Source organism: Oncorhynchus kisutch, linkage group LG4 (genome assembly GCF_002021735.2).
Source record: "Oncorhynchus kisutch isolate 150728-3 linkage group LG4, Okis_V2, whole genome shotgun sequence".
Taxonomy (NCBI): Eukaryota; Metazoa; Chordata; class Actinopteri; order Salmoniformes; family Salmonidae; genus Oncorhynchus; species Oncorhynchus kisutch.
This window is the reverse complement of record NC_034177.2, coordinates 58,662,789-58,678,179: the sequence shown is the minus strand read 5'-3', so window position 1 is coordinate 58,678,179 and position 15,391 is coordinate 58,662,789. Positions and strand designations below refer to the sequence as shown.

The 15,391-nt window shown below is 43.0% G+C and overlaps 1 protein-coding gene across 5 annotated transcripts in view; it reads right to left on the bottom strand.

The window, feature by feature from the left end:
* LOC109889744 (palmitoyltransferase ZDHHC16A) overlaps nt 1-15,391 on the bottom strand; it is a 33,159-nt gene that overhangs the window by 11,652 nt on the left and 6,116 nt on the right. The gene's annotated exons all lie outside the window — the stretch shown is intronic.

The following is a 15,391-nucleotide window of genomic DNA, read 5'->3' as shown; positions in this document are numbered from 1 at the left end:
TAAGAATCGACACCACGTCGCTCATCCTCAACACTTGGGCCCCATAAGGGTGAGTACTCTGCTCCTCCCTGTTCACCCATGACTGTGTGGCCACGCACACCTCCAACTCAATCATCAAGTTTGCAGATGACACAATAGTAGTTGGCTTGATTAGCAACAACGACCAGACAGACTACAGGGAGGAGTTGAGGGCTCTGAGAGTGTGGTGTCAGGAAAACAACCTCACTCAATGTCAACAAAACAAAAAGGAGATGATCGTGGACTTCAGGAAACAGCAGAGGAAGCACTCCCCTATCCACATCGACAAGACAGCAGTGGAGAAGGTGGAAAGTTTTCATTTCCTCGGTGTACACATCACTGACAAACTGAAATGGTCCACCTACACAGACAGTGTGGTGAAGGCGCAACAGTGCCTCTTCAACCCCAGGAGGCTAAAGAAATTTGGCTGGTCACCGAAAACCATCAAACTTTTACAGATGCACAATTGAGAGCATCCTATCGGGCTATATCACCGCTTGATACGGCAACTGCACGGCCACGGACAAAGAAACAGGGAGGCAAGAGCAATGACTTTATTGCAAGGTACAGAGCGTCAGAGCACTGTTTTAGGTGTGGGGCCGTTGGTCATTGGAAGAGTGAGTGTAACGGGGCATGAAACAGGTAAAATTTACGACAGGGAAAAGTATTACATTCAGCAGGGTAACAGGGGCAGAATCGACCAGGACCAGTAACAATAGTCAGATAGTGATGGGTGGGGAAGCAATTTTGGGGTTGAAAGATGCGAAATGCCAGGGGAATGGATTCTAAAAAAGTTAACAAGTTAGAATTGACACAGCCAAACACTCCATGCAATCTCCTGAGACACTTTATTCCGACTTATTCTGACATATGGTTTATAGAATTGACGAAAGGGAGGAGGGGGTGGGGTCACGAGAAATTAGAGTGGAGTTAATATTGTGAGTAATTGTTTGTTTTGAAAAAGCAATTGTGTCATGCGCCAGCTTTAGGGTTGCCAAACCTAAAATGACCTATTAAACTATTTGTTCATGAACACATGAAGGGCATTGTAGTGTGGTGGTTACGGAAAATCATGGTGGAAAGAGAGACCAGTCATATACGGGAGTAAATCGTTAGACTCAGTGGCAAGAAATGTCGCCGTGTCTAAGGGTAGTACAGGCTACATAAACATTGGGATGGATTAAAACAAACGATTAATGATTGGAGGGAGGACGTGTTATGTTTGCGATTAAAACTAGTTGATAATTAAGATTGAGCATAATACTAACAAAATGCACACTTTCTCTTCCAGGAGAAGATTGGCTGTCCTTATCTCTCTTTGAAATGTTTCCCCGAGGCTGTTTCTTCACGGAGCAGTTAGCGAAATTCTGCAGTTTTATAAAATCTATTGGATAATTTATCAATTGTTTTAAGTAGGATTCGGAAAGGAGAGGAGAGAGCGCCAAGTGAGGGGAGGGTGCACTGCTCAAATCTATAGAGTCGAGGGAGGATTTCCTCCCAGGAAACCTAATCTTTTAGTGTCCTCTGAGAGGAAGGTGGAGAACTCACTAGATGGTAGCTTGGGCTAACCATGCTGAGGACATTGATAGTAGGGATTTTGTTTTACCATGTCATCAGAATCCTAATTTTAAAGTGCATGAATACATATGGCTTTCTGGGTGATACAGTACAATTAATTACGTACAAGGCTCAGTCTGCATCTCGTTTTGAAACCCGAGGAAGAAGGAGACTGGCATGGAGACTAGCATCACATTGGCTTAGAACAGATGGACGGTTCTTGCCCAAATCTCATTCTCATCATGGTTGGTGTGAAATTATTTAACATGCATTTTCTCTCTTCCCTGTTCAAGTCAATATATTTTCTAGGCGGCGTGAGAGATCATTGTTCCACATGAGGGATTATTGGAAATTGAATGACTCCATACGTGGACGAGTTAGGGAGGAGTGAGGAATTCAGGTCAAATGAGATTTTACCCAATACCTGGAAAAGCGCACCTATTGGTAATTGGGTCAAAATAAAATAAAAGGCGGACACTGAAAATCCCTTTGAGCAAGGTGAAGTTATTAATTACACATCGGAAGGTGTATCAGTACACCCAGTCACTACAAAGATACAGGATGGAAACCACTCAGGGATTCACCATGAGGCCAATGGTGACTTTAAAACAGTTAGAGTTTAATGGCTGTGACAAGGAAAACTGAGGATGGGATCAACATTGTAGTTACTCCACAATACTAACCTAAATTACAGAGTGAAGAGGAAGCATGCATCAAAAACATGCATCTTGTTTGCAAGGCACTAAAGAAAATTGGCTAATAAATTCACTTTGTGTCCTGAATACAAAGTGTTATGTTTGAGGCAAATCCAACACAACCGAGTACCTACCACTACATATTTTCAAGCATGGTGGTGGCTGCATCATGTTATGGGTATGCTGGTCATATGCAAGTAGTTTTTTTATCAAAAGAAATGGAAGAGTTAAGCTGACACGTGTATAAAAGCAATAAATTAGCACGTATATCCTACCAACGGGACATTAAAAACTGTAATATCTTATGTTTCACCGAGTCGTGGCTAAACGTAGACATTAACATACAGCTGGCGGGTTATACACTCTTTCGGCAGGATAGAACAGCAGCCTCTGGTAAGACAGAGTGGCGGCCTATGTATATTTGTAAACAGCTGGTGCACGATATATACGGAAGTCTCGAGGTTTTGCATCTCATGATACGCTGTAGACCACACGATCTACCTAGAAAGTTGTCATCTGTATTTTTCATAGCTGTCTACATACCACAGACCGGTGAGGGCACTAAAACCACACTCAATGAGCAGTATACCGCCATAAGCAAACAGGAAAACCCTCATCCAGATGCGGCGCTCCTAGTGGCCGTGGACTTTAATGCAGTTAAAACTGATTAAAGTTTCCCTAATTTCTATCAGCATGTTAAATGTGCAACCAGAGGGGGAAAAACAAAACTCGATACCACCTTTACTCCACACAGACACACCTTACAAAGCTCTCCCTCCATTTGGCAAATCAGACCATAATTCTATCCTCCTGATTCCTGCTTAAAAGCTCAAATTAAAGTAGGAAGCACCAGTGACTCGGTCTATGAAAATGTTTTTAAAAAGTGGTCAGATGAAGCAGAAGCTAAACTACAGGACTGTTCTACTAGCACAGACTGGAATATGCTCCGGGATTCTTCCGATGACATTGAGTAGTACAGTCCCTGGCTTCCTAAATAAGTGCACTGATGACGTCATCCCCACAGTGACTGTACGTACCAGACCCCAACCAGAAGCCATGGATTACAGGCAGCATTTGCACTGAGCTAAAGGGTAGAGCTGCCGCTTTCAAGGAGCGGCACTCTAACCCGGAAGCTTATAAGAAATCCCGCTATGCCCTCTGACAAACCAGCAAACAGGCAAATCGTCAATACAGGACTAAGATCGAATCGTACAACACCGGCTCTGACGCTCATTGGATGCGGCAGGGCTTGCAAACTATTACAGAATACAAAAGGGAAGCACAGCCAAGAGCGTCGCAGTGACACGAGCCTACCAGACGAGCTAAATAACTTCTATGCTTGCTTCGAGGCAAGTAACACTGAAACATGCATGAGAGCATCAGCTGTTCCGGACGACTGTGTCATCATGCTCTCCACAGCCGATGTGAGTAAGACCTTTAAACAGGTCAACATTCACAAAGCCGCAGGGCCAGACAGATTACCTGGACGTGTACTCAGAGCACACGCTGACCAACTGGCAAGTGTCTTCACTGACATTTTTAAACCTCTCCCTGTCTGAGTCTGTAATACCAACATGTTTCAAGTAGACCACCATAGTCCCTGTGCCCAAGAATACTAAGGTAACCTGCCTAAATGTCTACCGTCCCGTAGCACTCATGTCTGTAGCCATGAAATGCTTTGAAAGGCTGGTCATGGCTTACATAAACACCATTATCCCAGAAACCCTAGACTCACTCAAATTTGCATACCGCCCCAATGAGGCAATCTCTATTGCACCCCACACTGCCCTTTCACACCTGGACAAAAGGAACACCTAAACTCCTCTGAAAGTAAGGCCCCTTTTTCAGGACCCTGTCCTTCAAAGATCATTTGTAAAAATCCAAATAACTTCACAGATCTTCATTGTAAAGGGTTTAAACACTGTTTCCCATGCTTGTTCAATGAACCATAAACAATTAATGAACATGCACCTGTGGAACGGTCGTTAAGACACTAACAGCTTACAGACGGTAGGCAATTAAAGTCACAGTTATGAAAACTTATGACACTAAAGAGGTACTTCTACTGACCCCTCAACCAGTATTCTACAAGAGCACAGACACAAGGGACAACAGACACCCAGTCAACAGACAGTCTCTACATTGCAAATGAGCTGAAGGCAGTCAATGTGTTCTCCAAGGTGGCATAGCAGTTCAGACGTCTTTTGTCCTCGTCTTGTCGTGTCCTGTATATATATATATATATTTACAACTTTTTCACATACATTTTATTTTTATTTTCCATCAACTCATCTTCAAAACACTCTCCTGCAACCCGCCTCACCAATGTATATTTATAAAAAAGTATTATTTACCTCAGATCTGTAATCCTCCAAGAAGCTAGCCAGAAACTCCAGGAGGCTGGCCTGAAACTAGCCAGTAGCTAATCCAGAAGCTAGTTCAGAAGCTAGTTGGCTCCTTTACTGGCAAGTCGTTGGTGTTCAGCTAACCACGGTTTGTGGTCATCGGCTATCCTTTGGCTCGAAAGTCTATCGCCAGTTCTGTACGGCGCAGCGCGGCTCGGAGCGGAGCATACCGGACCAATTTTTCTCTCCATGTCCCTGGATTTCGACTGCTCTCTGGACATTCATGCCCGGATCTCACAGCTAGCTAGCTGCTATCCGTGTGACTATCGGCCTTCGTCGATTCCGGAGCAAACATCAATTGTTCCGGAGCTAGCAAGCTCCGTCAATCACTCCTGAGTTCCATCAATCGCACCTGGGCTGCAGTCGCCTATCCGGACCCGTTTTGCTGCCTTCGCGGAGCCCCACCGGGCCTTCACAACTGGACTGCCGACGTTATCTACCCGAAGGAGTTATTCGGCAGGCTATCTTTGCAGTAGATTCGACGTTACCTGAACGCCCATCTGCGGCCTGCTAACCGTTAGCTGTCTTACCGGCTGCTATCTGAATAGACAATCGGACAATTTCTTTTATATATTTTTTTTATTATTTTTATTATTATTATTATGTTTTCTTCTTGGGCCTCTATAACTATATCTATTGTTTTTATTTTTGTTGTTGTTGTGTGATTTGGATTGATCCCCTCTACCACACGGAACCCCACTAATCTACTGACGGAGCGCAGGAGGTGGCTAACAACAGACCTCCATCCTATGCTAGCTTGCTACCGATGCCCTGGCTAGCTGTCTAAATCACCAACCAACCTCTCCACTCACCGGACCCTTTTGATCACTCGACTAAGCATGCCTCTCCTTAATGTCAATATGTCTTGTCCATTTCTGTTCTGGTTAGTGTTTATTGGCTTATTTCACTGTAGAGCCTCTAGTCCTGCTCACTATACCTTATCCAACCTATTAGTTCCACCACCCACACATGCAATGACATCTCCTGGTTTCAACGATGTTTCTAGAGACAATATCTCTCTCTTCATCACTCAATACCTAGGTTTACCTCCACTGTATTCACATCCTACCATACATTTGTCTGTACATTATACCTTGATGCTATTTTATCGCCCCCAGAAACCTCCTTTTACTCTATGTTCCAGACGTTCTAGACGACCAATTCTCATAGCTTTTAGCCGTACCCTTATTCTACTCCTCCTATGTTCCTCTGGCGATGTAGAGGTGAATCCAGGCCCTGCAGTGCCTAGCTCCACTCCTATTCCCCAGGCGCTCTCTTTTGACGACTTCTGTAACCGTAATAGCCTTGGTTTCATGCATGTTAACATTAGAAGCCTCCTCCCTAAGTTTGTTCTATTCACTGCTTTAGCACACTCTGCCAACCCGGATGTTCTAGCTGTGTCTGAATCCTGGCTTAGGAAGACCACCAAAAATTCTGAAGTTTTAATTCCAAACTACAACATTTTCAGACAAGATAGAACTGCCAAAGGGGGCGGTGTTGCAATCTACTGCAAAGATAGCCTGCAGAGTTCTGTCCTACTATCCAGGTCTGTACCCAAACAATTTGAACTTCTACTTTTAAAAATCCACCTCTCTAAAAACAAGTCTCTCACCGTTGCCGCCTGCTATAGACCACCCTCTGCCCCCAGCTGTGCTCTGGACACCATATGTGAACTGATTGCCCCCCATCTATCTTCAGAGTTCGTGCTGCTAGGCGACCTAAACTGGAACATGCTTAACACCCCAGCCATCCTACAATCTAAACTTGATGCCCTCAATCTCACACAAATAATCAATGAACCTACCAGGTACCTCCCCAAAACCTTAAACACGGGCACCCTCATAGATATCATCCTAACCAACTTCCCCTCTAAATACACCTCTGCTGTCTTCAACCAAGATCTCAGCGATCACTGCCTCATTGCCTGCATCCGTAATGGGTCAGCGGTCAAACGACCTCCACTCATCACTGTAAAACGCTCCCTGAAACACTTCTGCGAGCAGGCCTTTCTAATCGACCTGGCCGGGGTATCCTGGAAGGATATTGATCTCATCCCGCATTTTTTAAAAATGCCTTCCTAACCATCTTAAATAAACATGCCCCATTTAAGAAATTTAGAACCAGGAACAGATATAGCCCTTGGTTCTCCCAAGACCTGACTGCCCTTAACCAACACAAAAACATCCTATGGCGTTCTGCATTAGCATCGAACAGCCCCCGTGATATGCAGCTGTTCAGGGAAGCTAGAAATCATTATACACAGGCAGTTAGAAAAGCCAAGGCTAGCTTTTTCAAGCAGAAATTTGCTTCCTGCAACACTAACTCAAAAAAGTTCTGGGACACTGTAAAGTCCATGGAGAATAAGAACACCTCCTCCCAGCTGCCCACTGCACTGAAGATAGGAAACACTGTCACCACTGATAAATCCACCATAATTGAGAATTTCAATAAGCATTTTTCTACGGCTGGCCATGCTTTCCACCTGGCTACTCCTACCCCGGACAACAGCACTGCACCCCCAACAGCAACTCGCCCAAGCCTTCCCATTTCTCCTTCTCCCAAATCCATTCAGCTGATGTTCTGAAAGAGCTGCAAAATCTGGACCCCTACAAATCAGCCGGGCTGGACAATCTGGACCCTTTCTTTCTAAAATTATCTGCCGAAATTGTTGCCACCCCTATTACTAGCCTGTTCAACCTCTCTTTCGTGTCGTCTGAGATTCCCAAAGATTGGAAAGCAGCTGCGGTCATCCCCCTCTTCAAAGGGGGGGACACTCTTGACCCAAACTGCTACAGACCTATATCTATCCTACCGTGCCTTTCTAAGGTCTTCGAAAGCCAAGTCAACAAACAGATTACCGACCATTTCGAATCTCACCATACCTTCTCTGCTATGCAATCCGGTTTCAGAGCTGGTCATGGGTGCACCTCAGCCACGCTCAAGGTCCTAAACGATATCTTAACCGCCATCGATAAGAAACATTACTGTGCAGCCGTATTCATTGATCTGGCCAAGGCTTTCGACTCTGTCAATCACCATATCCTCATCGGCAGACTCGACAGCCTTGGTTTCTCAAATGATTGCCTCGCCTGGTTCACCAACTACTTCTCTGATAGAGTTCAGTGTGTCAAATCGGAGGGTCTGCTGTCCGGACCTCTGGAAGTCTCTATGGGGGTGCCACAGGGTTCAATTCTTGGACCGACTCTCTTCTCTGTATACATCAATGAGGTCGCTCTTGCTGCTGGTGAGTCCCTGATCCACCTCTACGCAGACGACACCATTCTGTATACTTCCGGCCCTTCTTTGGACACTGTGTTAACAACCCTCCAGGCAAGCTTCAATGCCATACAACTCTCCTTCCGTGGCCTCCAATTGCTCTTAAATACAAGTAAAACTAAATGCATGCTCTTCAACCGATCGCTACCTGCACCTACCCGCCTGTCCAACATCACTACTCTGGACGGCTCTGACTTAGAATACGTGGACAACTACAAATACTTAGGTGTCTGGTTAGACTGTAAACTCTCCTTCCAGACCCATATCAAACATCTCCAATCCAAAGTTAAATCTAGAATTGGCTTCCTATTTCGCAACAAAGCATCCTTCACTCATGCTGCCAAACATACCCTTGTAAAACTGACCATCCTACCAATCCTCGACTTTGGCGATGTCATTTACAAAATAGCCTCCAATACCCTACTCAACAAATTGGATGCAGTCTATCACAGTGCAATCCGTTTTATCACCAAAGCCCCATATACTACCCACCATTGCGACCTGTACGCTCTCGTTGGCTGGCCCTCGCTTCATACTCGTCGCCAAACCCACTGGCTCCATGTCATCTACAAGACCCTACTAGGTAAAGTCCCCCCTTATCTCAGCTCGCTGGTCACCATAGCATCTCCCACCTGTAGCACACGCTCCAGCAGGTATATCTCTCTAGTCACCCCCAAAACCAATTCTTTCTTTGGCCGCCTCTCCTTCCAGTTCTCTGCTGCCAATGACTGGAACGAACTACAAAAATCTCTGAAACTGGAAACACTTATCTCCCTCACTAGCTTTAAGCACCAACTGTCAGAGCAGCTCACAGATTACTGCACCTGTACATAGCCCACCTATAATTTAGCCCAAACAACTACCTCTTTCCCAACTGTATTTAATTTTAATTAATTAATTAATTTTGCTCCTTTGCACCCCATTATTTTTTATTTCTACTTTGCACATTCTTCCATTGCAAAACTACCATTCCAGTATTTTACTTGCTATATTGTATTTACTTTGCCATCATGGCCTTTTTTGCCTTTACCTCCCTTCTCACCTCATTTGCTCACATTGTATATAGACTTGTTTATACTGCATTATTGACTGTATGTTTGTTTTTACTCCATGTGTAACTCTGTGTCGTTTTATCTGTCGAACTGCTTTGCTTTATCTTGGCCAGGTCGCAATTGTAAATGAGAACTTGTTCTCAACTTGCCTACCTGGTTAAATAAAGGTAAAATAAATAAATAAATAAATGACCTTGGACCACAGAAAGTATTTGCACTGGTGACAGACAATACTCTGCACGTGAAGGCTGCTTGGTCTAAAGTGGAGGAGTCCTACCCTCACATCACACCCATTGGCTGTGCTGCACATGTATTGAATCTGCTCCTCAATGACATCATGTCACTGAAAACAATGGATACACTACAAGAGAGCCAAAGAAATGGTTAGGTATGTGAAGGGTCATCAAGTTATAGCAGCAATCTACCTCACCAAGCAAAGTGAGAAGAATAAGAGCACCACATTGAAGCTGCCCAGCATCACCCGTTGGGGTGGTGTTGTCATCATGTTTGACAGTCTCCTGGAGGGAAAGGAGTCTCTCCATGAAATGGCCATATCACAGTCTGCCGATATGGACAGCCCCATCAAGAGCATCCTCCTGGATGATGTATTTTGGGAGAGAGCGGTAAGCAGCCTGAAACCTATAGCAGTAGCCATTGCACGGATTGAGAGAGACAATGCCATCCTATCTGATATTCAGACTCTGCTTGCAGATATAAGAGAAGAAATCCTTACTGCCCTGCCCACTTCACGGTTGAGGAAACTGCAGTTCTGCAATACATCAAAAAACGTCTATATTTCTGCCTGAAGCCCATACGCAGTGTACATGTTGGATCCCAAGTATGCTGTTAGAGCATGGTGCAGAGATCAACAAGGCCTATGGTGTCATCACTACCGTGTCTCGCCACCTTGGCCTGGATGAGGGCAAGGTTCTTGGCAGTCTGGCGAAGTACACTTCCAAGCAAGGACTTTGGGATGGAGATGCAATATGTTGGCACGACTGCCATATCTCATCAGCTACCTGGTGGAAGGGTCTTTGTAGATCTGAGGCTCTTACCCGTATTGCTTCCATCATCCTACAAATCCCATCAACATCAGCAGCCTCAGAGTGCAACTGGTCCTTGTTTAGGAACACACACACAGGCTGAAAAATTGGTGGCCATTCTGGCACGTTTGAGGCTTTTTGAGCCTGACAACAAGCCATGCTCAACAAGGTTGGAAAGTGACAGTGAAGATGAGACCTCAGAGTCTGATGTTCAGGAGGTGGACATTGAGGAGGTCCAGGGAGAAGACTTGGAAGCCTGAGAGGAAGACAACCAAAGCTTTAGTTTATAGACTATTGTTTTACAGATCTATGTTGAAAACATTTTTGGGAGATGCGATGGATCATTGGGGATCATTCAAATATTACCTTTCTTTTGTTGTTCAGTGAAATCACCACGTGAAGAGTAAACTCATTTAATTAAAGTTCAATTCGTAACTAAATAATTTTTTTAAAGTATTATTTCTATTGGAAGGATTTAATCATTTTCAATTATGTCTACTTATGATAAGGTAAAAGGTTTATGTTTGTCTCCACATGATAAATATATCCAATGAAAAAAAATATTACATTTAAATGGTATTAATTTGCATATATTTCCATTAATTCCAATACATTCTAGGCAAGTCTAGGTCCAAGAGGCTTCTGAACAGCTTCTACCCCAAGCCATAATATTCCCGAACATTAATCAAATGGCTATCAAGACTATTTGCATTGCCCCCCTCTTCTACGCTGCTGCTACTCTTATCTATGCATAGTCACTTTAATAACTCTACCTACATGTACATATTACCTCTGCCTTGCCTGGTTCACCAACTACTTTGCAGACAGAGTTCAGTGTGTCAAATCGGAGGGCATGTTGTCCGGTCCTCTGGCAGTCTCTATGGGGGTACCACAGGGTTCAATTCTCGGGCCGACTCTTTTCTCTGTATATATCAATGATGTTGCTCTTGCTGCGGGTGATTCCCTGATCCACCTCTACGCAGACGACACCATTCTGTATACTTCTGGCCCTTCCTTGGACACTGTGCTATCTAACCTCCAAACGAGCTTCAATGCCATACAACACTCCTTCCGTGGCCTCCAACTGCTATTAAACGCTAGTAAAACCAAATGCATGCTTTTCTGGATGGTGGATGGTTCCGACCTAGAATATGTGGACATCTATAAGTACCTAGGTGTCTGGCTAGACTGCAAACTCTCCTTCCAGACTCATATCAAACATCTCCAATCCAAAATCAAATCTAGAGTCGGCTTTCTATTTCACAACAAAGCCTCCTTCACTCACGCCGCAAAACTTACCCTAGTAAAACTGACTATCCTACCGATTCTCGACTTCGGCGATGTCATCTACAAAATAGCTTCCAATACACTACTCAGCAAACTGGATGCAGTTTATCACAGTGCCATCCGTTTTGTTACTAAAGCACCTTATACCACCCATCACTGCAACCTGTATGCTCTAGTCGGCTGGCCCTCGCTACATGTTCGTCGCCAGACCCACTGGCTCCAGGTCATCTACAAGTCCATGCTAGGTAAAGCTCCACCTTATCTCAGTTCACTGGTCAAGATGGCAACACCCACCCGTAGCACGCGCTCCAGCAGGTGTATCTCACTGATCATCCCTAAAGCCAAAACCTCATTTGGCCGCCTTCACCTTCCAGTTCTCTGCTGCCTGTGACTGGAACGAATTGCAAAAATCTCTGAAGTTGGAGACTTTTATCTCCCTCACCAACTTTAAACATCTGTTATCTGAGCAGCTAACCGATTGCTGCAGCTGTACATAGTCTATCGGTAAATAGCCCACCCAATTTACCTACCTCATCCCCATACTGTTTTTATTTTATTTACTTTTCTGCTCTACCATCTCTATCTTTAAATTTTTGTTAAAAAAACGTTCCCGTTTTAAACAAGATATTTTGTCACGAAAAGATGCTCGACTATGCATATAATTGACAGCTTTGGAAAGATAACACTCTGACGTTTCCAAAACTGCAAAGATATTATCTGTGAGTGCCACAGAACTGATGCTACAGGCGAAACCAAGATGAAATTTCAAACAGGAAATGCCCCAGATTCTGAAGGCGCTGTGTTCCAATGTCTCCTTATATGGCTGTGAATGCGCCAGGAATGAGCCTACACTTTCTGTCGTTTCCCCAAGGTGTCTGCAGCATTGTGACGTATTTGTAGGCATATCATTGGAAGATTGACCATAAGAGACTACATTTACCAGGTGCCCGCTTGGTGTCCTCCGTCGAAATTATTGCGTAATCTCCAGCTGCGTGCAATTTTCCATTTGGTTCAGAGGAGAAACCAAACTGCCACGAATGATTTATCATCTAATAGATATGTGAAAAAAACCTTGAGGATTGATTCTAAACAACGTTTGCCATGTTTCTGTCGATATTATGGAGTTAATTTGGAAAAAAGTTTGGCGTTGTAATGACTGAATTTTCTGTTTTTTTTCTGAGCCAAACGTGATGAACAAAACGGAGCGATTTCTCCTACACAAATAATCTTTTTGGAAAAACTGAACATTTGCTATCTAACTGAGAGTCTCCTTATTGAAAACATCCGTTCTTCAAAGGTAAATGATTTTATTTTAATGCTTTTCTTGTATTTGTGAAAATGTTGCCTGCTGAATGCTAGGCTTAATGGTATGCTAGCTATCAATACTCTTACACAAATGCTTGTGTAGCTATGGTTGAAAAGCATATTTTGAAAATCTGAGATGACAGTGTTGTTAACAGAAGGCTAAGCTTGTGAGCCAATATATTTATTTAATTTAACTTGCGATTTTCATGAATAGTTAACGTTGCGTTATGGTAATGAGCATGAGGCTATAATTACACTCCCGGATACGGGATTGCTCGACGCTAGAGGTTAATCTGCTAAATTGTAATTATTCACTCCTATGGCCTATTTATTGCCTACCTCCTCATGCCTTTTGCACACAAAGTATATAGGTTATTTTTTTTCTACTATGTCATTGACTTGTTTATTGTTTACTCCATGTGTAACTCTGTGTTGTTGTCTGTTCACACTGCTATGCTTTATCTTGGCCAGGTCGCAGTTGCAAATGAGAACTTGTTCTCAACCAGCCTACCTGGTTAAATAAAGGTGAAATAAAAAATAAAAAATATATTATTATTTACTGCTGCTCTTTAATTATTTGTTATCTCTTAATTCTCCATTATCTTTAAACTGAATGGTTGGTTAAGGGCTTGTTAGGTAAGCATTTCACCTGTTGTATTCGGCACGTGACAAATAAAATTTGATTTCTAAAAACATGTTTTTACTTTGTCATTATAAAGGTATTGTGTGTAAATGAGGGAGAAATGTATACATTTTGAATTCAGGCTGCAACAACAAAATAATGTGGAATAAGACAAGGTGTAGGAATACTTTCCGAAGGCACCGTATGTAGAAAAGATAATGGACCCATATTTTTTTATAACCTTTGAAAAGTAACAATCACCAAAATAAAAGCTGGATAGTCGGAGAATTGAAAATAGAGGTTGACCGATTAATCGGAATGGCTGATTAATTAGGGCCGATTTCAAGTTTTCATAACAAATCGGTAATCTGCATTTTTGGACACCGATCATGGCCGATTACATTGCACTCCACGAGGAGACTGCGTGGCAGGCTGACTACCTGTTATGAGAGTGCAGCAAGGAGCCAAGGTAAGGTGCTAGCTAGCATTAAACGCATCTTATAAAAAAACAATCAATCTTAACATAATCACTAGTTAACTACACATGTAGCCACTCTCCATGTTGTCTGTAGCTTGTGAGGTGTGGAAAAACTTTGTTGCTTTTATGAATTTTGTCTTGCTGCTTTTTGTTTTATGCTGCTCTGTCTGTATGCTACGTCTTGCTTGTCCTATGTTGCTCTGTCTGTATGCTATGTCTTGCTTGTCATATGTTGCTATGTCTTGCTTGTTCTATGTTGCTATTGTCTATATTGTAATTGTTTTTAATAACCTGCCCAGGGACTGCGGTTGAAAATTAGCCGGTTGGCTAAAACCGGCACTTTTACTGAAATGTTGATTAATGTGCACTGTCCCTGTAAAAATAAAAATAAAAACTCAAACTCAAACTCAAACATGATTGATGATATTACTGGTTTATCTAGCTTGTTGCATATAATCAAGACGGTGCCTGTTAATTTATCATTGAATCATAGCCTACTTCGCCAAACGGGTGATTTAACAAGCGCATTCGCGAAAAAAAGCACTGTCGTTGCACCAATGTGTACCTAACCATAAACATCAAAGCCTTTCTTAAACCTGCATATTTAGTTAATATTGGCTGCTAACATTAATTTATTTTAACTAGGGAAATTGTGTCACTTCTCTTACGTTCTGTGCAAAAGAGTCAGGGTATATGCAGCAGTTTGGGCCACCTGGCTCGTTGTATATTTAGAAATCCATGTTATTCAGTTATTGCATGCACACTGCTCGCGTGCACCAACGAGCATCTGCGATGCCAAGGGCTAAAATAGAACTCCTTTCTATTTCTGACGCAGATTGCGCTGCAAGTCCTGCCTCTCTCATCTCCTCATTGGTTATACCCACGTGGATGATTGAAAGACAAACTGTTTTGCCGGTCGTCGTGGTAATCAGTCGTGGTTGGCCGTTTTATGTGTGGATTAATTGTCGGAGTAGAAGACCTTGTGCATTTCAGGTAAAATAACAACTCAATGTTTATATCCGAGAACAAATTAGCTGGCAACAGCAAGCTAGCTAAATAGGACAAATTAGCTAGCAAGTGCCAGCTAACTAGTTAAATTGCCATACATGTTTAATGATTTTCGACCTGTCCCCAAATTAATGTCATTGGTTCAGAGTTTGTTTTGATATTTTAACCTGCGTGTCGTGATTGCGTTTGGTGTGGGGGGACCCAATACATTTATGCACGATAATGCACGCGCGCAGCCGGTTTGGATTCCGTGTAACAAAGACAGCCAACTTCGCCAAACAGAGGATGATTTAACAAAAGCGCATTTGTGAAAAAAGCACAAACGTTGCACAAATGTACATACCCATAAACATCAATGCCTTTCTTAAAATCAATACACAAAAGTATTTATATTTAAACCTGCATATTTAGCTAAAAGAAATTAATGTTAGCAGACAATATTAAACTAGGGAAATTGTGTGACTTCTCTTGCGTTCACTGCACGCAGAGTCAGGGTATATGCAACAGTTTGGGTCGCCTGGCTCATTTGCGAACTAATTTGCCAGAATTTTACGTAATTATGACATAACATTGAAGGTTGTGCAATGTAACAGGAATATTTAGACTTATGGATGCCACCCGTTAGATAAAATACGGAACGCTTCC